Genomic DNA, 7,422 nt, shown 5'->3' with positions numbered 1-7,422 from the left:
GCGCGGAGGCGGCCGGCGCCTGCAGCTTTGAGAGAAAATGGCTCCACGCACGGGCCGGGCTGCGTGGGTCGTGGGCAGAGACGTAAAATTTCCGGAAATTTTGAAGCTATGGAAAATACCCGCGGGTTTTTTCCGTTGTTTTTTGTGTGGAAAAACCCGGAAATTTTCAGGAAAATTGAAATAATGCAATATTGGCACTTTTTACAGCTTGAAACTCACTTTGTTACTCCAGGAACATAAAAGGTAATTATGTCCAAGTTGGTTTGGCATAAAATTATTACATTTGGTATATTAAAACAAGTGTATTCAAACAATTATTACAACTTTAATTTACTTTTTTTACTTTTTGGGGGTAACAAATGGAGCGACAAGCTCCTGAACATTTAGGAACATCTGAACTGTGAGGAACCTCTTTGGTTCTGCCAGTTTATGAGGAGCAGGCAAAAAACAATTTAAAAAAACTACAACTGAAGAAACCACCAACATTCGTAACAAAGAAAATTATTTCTGTCTCCGCTAGTCCTTCCAGTGTCAAGACATGAAGCCCCCATTCCCATAAAAAGAACTGAGAAAATGGGGGGGGGGGGGAGACACACCAAGATTCAATGAATATGCATGAAATTTAATCAGACACATTTTCTGACCTATAGCTATCAGTATTAGTTTCGTGGAAGTGCCCCCTAGAGGCCAAAATGCATCTTCCTCTTGCATTTGAGAGTTGTAGTCTCCCACCACAGCGCGACCTAAGGTTTATCCTGGGATCATCCACTTCGCCCCTGCCTGAGCACTGGATCCCCTGTGTGTCACCTAGATGAACAGGTTTGACCCCTGGATGATTCAGGGATAAACCTTAGGTCTAGCTATGGCCTCAGTTTGCAACCTAGGACTTGCTTGTCCTTGGTGCACAGACATTGTAATAATCTGATACTGTACAGTTTTTAGAAATCATTTGGAGAAGTAAATATCTGAACACCTTGTCTTAAATATTTTATTCATCATGCTAAAATAAAACATCCTGTAATCCATTTTTTTCTTCATTTTCCCCCCAATTTTTCAGAAAAAAACAAAAAAAGGCTTTGGAAAAAAAATGTTTTCCCCCCGAATTTCCCCGGTTTTTTTCTGGGCCTTCACATCTCTAGTCGTGGGCCCGGGCTTGCCCCCTTATCAGCAGGGCTGCCTGGAACCACACCCAGAAACACGCTGGGCTGATCATGCTTATGCTTACACACGGGCTGAGTTCGGACAGCACGCTAATCAACGGTTGTTTTCCGTTCTGTTCCTATTAGCCATTCTCAAAGTAAACCTCTTTTTTCGGTGTGTGTGTGTGTGTGTGTGTGTGTCTATGAATGCTAGGTGCCTCCGACTGGGGTGGGGTTGGCTGTAGTGCACTTTACACATACCAGCAGCCTCTGGTAGGTTCAAAGTGGATCCCACCTGCAGCCATGTGGGGAGGGCCCATGGCATGCAGCTGCCTGGATGTCTGAAGGACCCCCGGTGCCCCATGCACGTGGCATCCTCAGGTGGAAGAGCCATTGCTGCCAGTTAGTGTCAAATATACTGGCCTGGATGGAACAATGGTCTGACTCACTATAAGGCAGTTTTCTGTCTTGTTTTAGTAGAGTTGCTCTACCATGAATCTTGTATGATACCCAGGAATCCAGTAAGTGAAACTTTCCGCATTTTATTTATTTGTTTATTTATTTATTTATTATTGCATTGATGTCCTGCCTTTTTTTCCTGCAAGGAACCCAAGGCGGCGTACATAATCCTCCTCCTGTCCACTTTATCCTCACAACAACAACCCTGTGTGGTGGGTTAGGCTGAGAGTCTGTGACTGGCCCAAAGTCACCCAGTGGGTTTCCATGGCCGAGTGGGGACTAGAACCCAGATCTCCCGACTCCCAGTCTGTCACTCTAACCACTACACCGGCTCCCTGCTGAAAAGAAGCAGCCCTTGTTAAATTTCTGACAAGCATAAAGCCATTTAGGCCCCTTCCAACTCTACGATTCTATGATTATGGGCAGAGGTGCCAGGCTGCCCCCAAAATGGTCAAGTATTCTGAGTAGAGGAAGTGTGGGGTAGGTGAGGAGTGGAGGAATAGTAAGTGGAACCCTGAAACTAGGCTGTTGATGAGCGGGCTGCATTCAAAGTTTTCATCCACTTTCCTACTTACTTTGTATATGATTTCGCTACACTGTATTTGTATCTTTTTCTCTTCCAAGTAGCCATGCACAGTATCTAAAAGTGTTCAAATGAGATCGCTTGCAAAGCATTCACGAAAGAGGGGAGGTCAAATGCGAAGGAGGATCGAATTGGTAGTTGTGTGAAAAAAGGGGGTATCTGTGAATCCAACTTAATACAAAGATTGAGAAAAGCTGCACTTGCTGAAATTCTTTGGAGGCAACTATTAAGGGCGCTGGAGGGCTTCAAAAATCAGCATCGGCACTCGAATTGGGCCCAGAAACAAACTTGCAACAATCTTTGCAGAATTTTGTTTTGTTTTTAGTAGATGAAATATACTCCATCTTGATAACATAGCTTAAGAACTTAGCTATTGCATTCTGCACCAGTTGTAGTTTCTGAAACTTGTAAAAGATAGCCCCAAATAAAGTGCATTACATTAATCCAACCTGTGGAGGTTATCAGAGCATATATCAGGGCACCCAGATCCACAAGTTGTGATATCTAGTGACACACAAGTATTCAGATACAGTTTATCTATATATCATCTTTATATTAAGTTAGCTGTAAGAAATACATTAGTGAACATGTTTTTCAAGCTTACTTTGGGAGTGCATAACTGGCATATGCCGAAAGTATTCCATAATTGTTTTACGTTTAATTTGCATCAATGGATTTACCCTCCTCTGGTTGCAGGGTTTGGAGAATGATTTGCTTCAGAAGCAGTTATGAGACCCGAAAGGGGTAATTTAGCATGCTGTTGAACATCATAAATCAGATTTGAAACTCTCTGGCTCCATCTACTGGTAACACTGAGTAACCACTAGAGAGTACACAAACATACTAGAATGTGCTTTTATTTCTAATACTTAATGCAATTGATTTTATGGCTCAAGTTTATGACAAGTATTTTCTATGTACTTTATTGTAGAAAGCTGGTATCACATAGTAGTGAAGAGATTTGGTTGTGAGAATTGGTGTAACATGGTAGTTAAGAGACAGGCTTGAATCTCATCTCTATTATGAATTCAAAATACTCTCAGCTATTCCCCCACCTGATCGCCATATCTGCAAAATGGCTGATAATAATCCTGACTGACCTTACAAGGCTGTTGTAAGGATTACATCTAGACCGGCATATATTGTACTTTGAACATTTGAATGTGCTAGACAGATGATGATAATAATTGGGTCAGGTTGCAGGCTTTACCCTCCTTCCAAATTACAAACTGTAAAATTTTATCCCATAGAACTTAGTGGGAACCACTGAGAATCAAACCTGTTCCTCCATGAATATAATCCCACCCTGGTCATTTTGTTGCTTATGCTGGTGACCAAAAGAAAGAGCCCAGGAGGGCTTTTGTGTATACAATAATTATTTGGTGTCCATGTGTAAATAGAGCCCCAGTCCTACACAGATTAAATTGGTCAACAACTAATCCTTTGCTGGAGACTTCGACACAAAAGACTTTATCTCTTTGGGCTACCAGCTTTCTCATAGAATCTGTCTTCCTCTGACAGGGAACAAAGCACATACACTTGTTACAAAAAACCCTGCTTGTTTTGTAGATATGGAAATATAGTACAGTTGCAATGCTCTTCCATTCAGCAAAAGCCATAAAATATAGTGCAAATATTTTTGCTATTCCTATTTTTCTTCTCACTAGCTGTACCCGGCGTAACATACCCCATTGTAGCATATCTTAAAGTTTATTAAATATCATTGCGGGGGCGCGGGCTGCTTGGAGGCCACTGATACAGCGCCGTCTGGCAGACCTGGGGGGCAGGGAGGTTGGGGGAAGGGGGAGCAGGTTCCTGTCAGCCTTGGGCTGCCCGCCCAGCTTGCATGAGATTAGGCTGGGGCCTGGGCTCGTAGCAGGAGAGTGGTCTCCCACCCAGCCACCAAGGGCCCTGGCCGTGCCTCGCTCATGCTCTGGACCGTGGCGCTGCACCCTTCATGGAGGAGGGGAGCGAAGAGGCAGAAAGGGGGGTGGGATTACCTTGGAAAGCCAGGAGGAGTTGGTCAAGTGGTTTAGCAACCTGTATCAGCTGACGTTACACATTGTTACTGTTGCTTAGCAACCTGTAACAGCTGAAGCCTTTACGGAAACATACCTAAGTGTTTTATATATAAAGATGTTAAGTTTTCATAGTGCAATCATATTGACTGATATTAAGTGGGAGTAAAACAAAACCGCGTGGAGACCACTTACCACATGGACATGTTTTGGCCTACAGCTCTTATCAGCCCTGGCCAGCATAATCAATGGCGGGGAATCATGGGAGTTGTAGGCCAAAACTTCTGGAGGACCTCAAGTTGCCCTCCGATACAAATTCTCTTCCACCTGCAAACTGCTTGTTGTTCAAATATTTAATGTTGTATTTTAAAATCACTGTGGGCATTAGTTGGAGTGAAATGGTTGTATTGGTGGTCACTTGACCAAATAATGCCAATATCCCTAAGGACTGGGCTGGAATACTTTTATGGCTGCCAACCTTTTTGGGATAGGGCTGAGGCACTGCATCACTATTGATAATTGATAACAGGAAAGGGGAGAAGCTTCCTCTTGATACATAGAGTTATGATGAATTACATGAGATAATATGTAAGCTACAGACTGGAGTGAGAGTTTTCTTCAAATAATTCTCCTCTATGAATTTTGGTTTCCCCCCCTCCTTTATTTACAGACAGTTCATCTTAATGCAGGATAATAGTGAGAAATTAATTATGAGGTACTATTCCCAACATTAACAAATAGTGTATCTAATTCTAATTAATGAAATAAATACAGATCATGAATCATTATATATTATTAATACTTTTTTCTTTTATAATGTGCCCATTTAAAATATAAAATTGTGCTGCATCAGTTCAGTGCATGACAAAAAATACCAGTTTCTCAATGAAAAGGTCGTGCTGTCTTCTTCCTTCATTTATTCTAATTATATGTGTTAATTTAATCATATAAGCTATGCTATGAATTTTGATAGTGAACGTTCTCTGAATGTTCTCCAGATCATCAGTATTCCATGCATATTTAATATTCAGCAGAAGCATTTGGCAAGCATTTTGCAATAGCAGTCATAACTTGCCAATATCGGTATAGAAGTCTGAAGGGCCATCATATTCAGATCTGATCTTTGTTCAGAATTGCTCTGATGAAGGATTATTAGGATCTGAACATAAAGAAGCGTCCATCTAGTCCAGCGCTCTGTTCCCATAGTGGCCAACCAGCTGTTGAGCAGGACACAAGTGCAACAGCACCTTCCCACCCATGTTCCCTGGCAACTGGTTTATATAGGTTTACTGTCTCAGATACTGAAGTACATAGACATCAGAACTAGTAGCCATTGATAGCCATCTCCTCCAGGAACTTATCCAACCCCCTTTTAAAGCCATCCAAATTGGTGGCTGTGATGTTTCACTGCTGTATGCTATATATCTGTTATGTAAATGCAGATATTCAAGGCTGGTAAGTAGTTAATTCTGTTGGGAGGGGGAGTGAGTGAATGGAATGTTGGAGTGAATGCCGATTGGCTATTGGATTTTAGTGTGTGAAGGGGTATGAGAGTTGGGAGTTGAGAGTTGGGGTCAGTCTGCTGAAGAGGATAGATCAGTGTAGGGTCTGCGGTTTATTGTTTTGGAAATAAGAGGGAGCAGGGAAAGTTAGATTAGGACTTTAGAGGGTAGAGTAAGCAAGGATACATGCCATCTTTATTGTAACAACCAAGTACTGAAACAAATGAAACCACAAGCTTGATAAAATGTGTGAACTTACTTATTGTTAAATAGAAGTTATTTTGTTTCACACTGGATTGGATTCTTTAATTACCAGAGGTAAGGTACTGATTTATATGGTGGCAGTGGTAAAGTAAAAGGTGAATAAAAGATGCAAAAAGTACCAAGCTGGTTGCTGTGGACCAAAAAGAGGTCAGAGAATTGCAGAACCAGTGGGAAAATAAAAGGAGAGGCCCAGAAGTGGGAACAGAAAGGAAGATTAATCCACAGAGTGGGCAGCCGTATACCAACTGCATTCATGGTTGGGATCCTTTAAAGAAAAAGGTTAAAAGGAGCAGGTCGTGACAGTGGCCATCACTACATCTTGTGGTAGTGAATTCTGTAATTTAACTATGCACTGTGTAAAGAAGTCCTTCCTTTTATTTGTCCTGAACCTCCCACCAATCAGCTTCATGGAATGACCCCAGTTTCTAGTATTATCCAAGAGGGAGAAAAATGTCTCCCTATGTAATTCACCACGTTATGCATAATTCACCACGTTATGCATATTTTTGTCCACCTCTGTCAGGTCTCCCCTTAGCCTCCTTTTTTCCAAGCTAAACAATCCGAGCTGTTTTAACCTTCCCTCATAGGGGAGATGCTCCAGCCCCTTAATCATTTTAGTTGCCTTTTTCTACACTTTTTCCAGCTCTAGAGTATCTTCTTTTAGGTGTGGAGACCAGAACTGTACACAGTATTTTAAGTATGGTCTAACCATAGATTAGTCTAAAGGTAGTATGTTACTGGCTGTTTTATTCTCAAATTCTTTTCTAATTATGACTAACATGGAGTTTGCCTTCTTTACAGCAGCCAAACACTGGATCAACATTTTCATCAAGCTATGTCCACAACCACAAGATCTTTCTTCATCAGTCACCGCAATCCACCACACTGAATTATAATAAATACTTCCTCTCATTTACCACAGTGTTTTTCCATTCTTGGTGCCCATTTGGGGGTTCCCTGGTTGTTGGAGATTATAATTTAGTAAACTGCATATTGAATGCATTAATCTAACTAATCAAAATGTGCACATCAGAGAAGTTTCAGCCCTATATTTTAAATATTAAAATCCGGGTAGGGAAGGGGTAATTTTTTTTTAAATTTTTTATTTTAAAACACAAAATAAACATCTTACAGAAAAGAAACAACAACACAACATACTACATACATTTTGAATAAATGTTGAATACATATATAAGAGGAGGAGGATTATGTAGGCCAGCTTGGGTTCCTTGCAGGAAAAAAGGCAGGATATAAATGCAATAAATAAATAAATAAATAAATAAATAAATAAGAATCAGCATGGCTTCTGAAAAGGTAAGTCATGTTTCACTAACCATTTGGAGTTCTCTGAGATTGTCAGTGATCATGTGGACAGGGCTGATCTGATAGACATTGTTTACTTGGACTTCCAAAAGGCTTTTGACAAAGTCACTCACCAAAGACCCCCAAGGTCACCA

General features: G+C 41.1%; 1 long non-coding RNA gene across 1 annotated transcript; it reads left to right on the top strand.

Annotated features, from left to right (window-relative positions):
• Nucleotides 1-7: 7 nt before the first annotated feature.
• LOC134402298 (uncharacterized) lies at nucleotides 8-6,855 on the top strand. The gene is made up of 3 exons (XR_010025702.1): nucleotides 8-243; nucleotides 2,878-2,987; nucleotides 6,767-6,855. It is a non-coding gene; the product is annotated as an uncharacterized LOC134402298 (long non-coding RNA).
• The last annotated feature ends 567 nt before the right edge of the window (nucleotides 6,856-7,422 follow it).

Source organism: Elgaria multicarinata, chromosome 8 (genome assembly GCF_023053635.1).
Source record: "Elgaria multicarinata webbii isolate HBS135686 ecotype San Diego chromosome 8, rElgMul1.1.pri, whole genome shotgun sequence".
Taxonomy (NCBI): Eukaryota; Metazoa; Chordata; class Lepidosauria; order Squamata; family Anguidae; genus Elgaria; species Elgaria multicarinata.
Note: the sequence above shows the minus strand (reverse complement) of the source record. Positions and strands in the feature narration are given on the sequence as shown.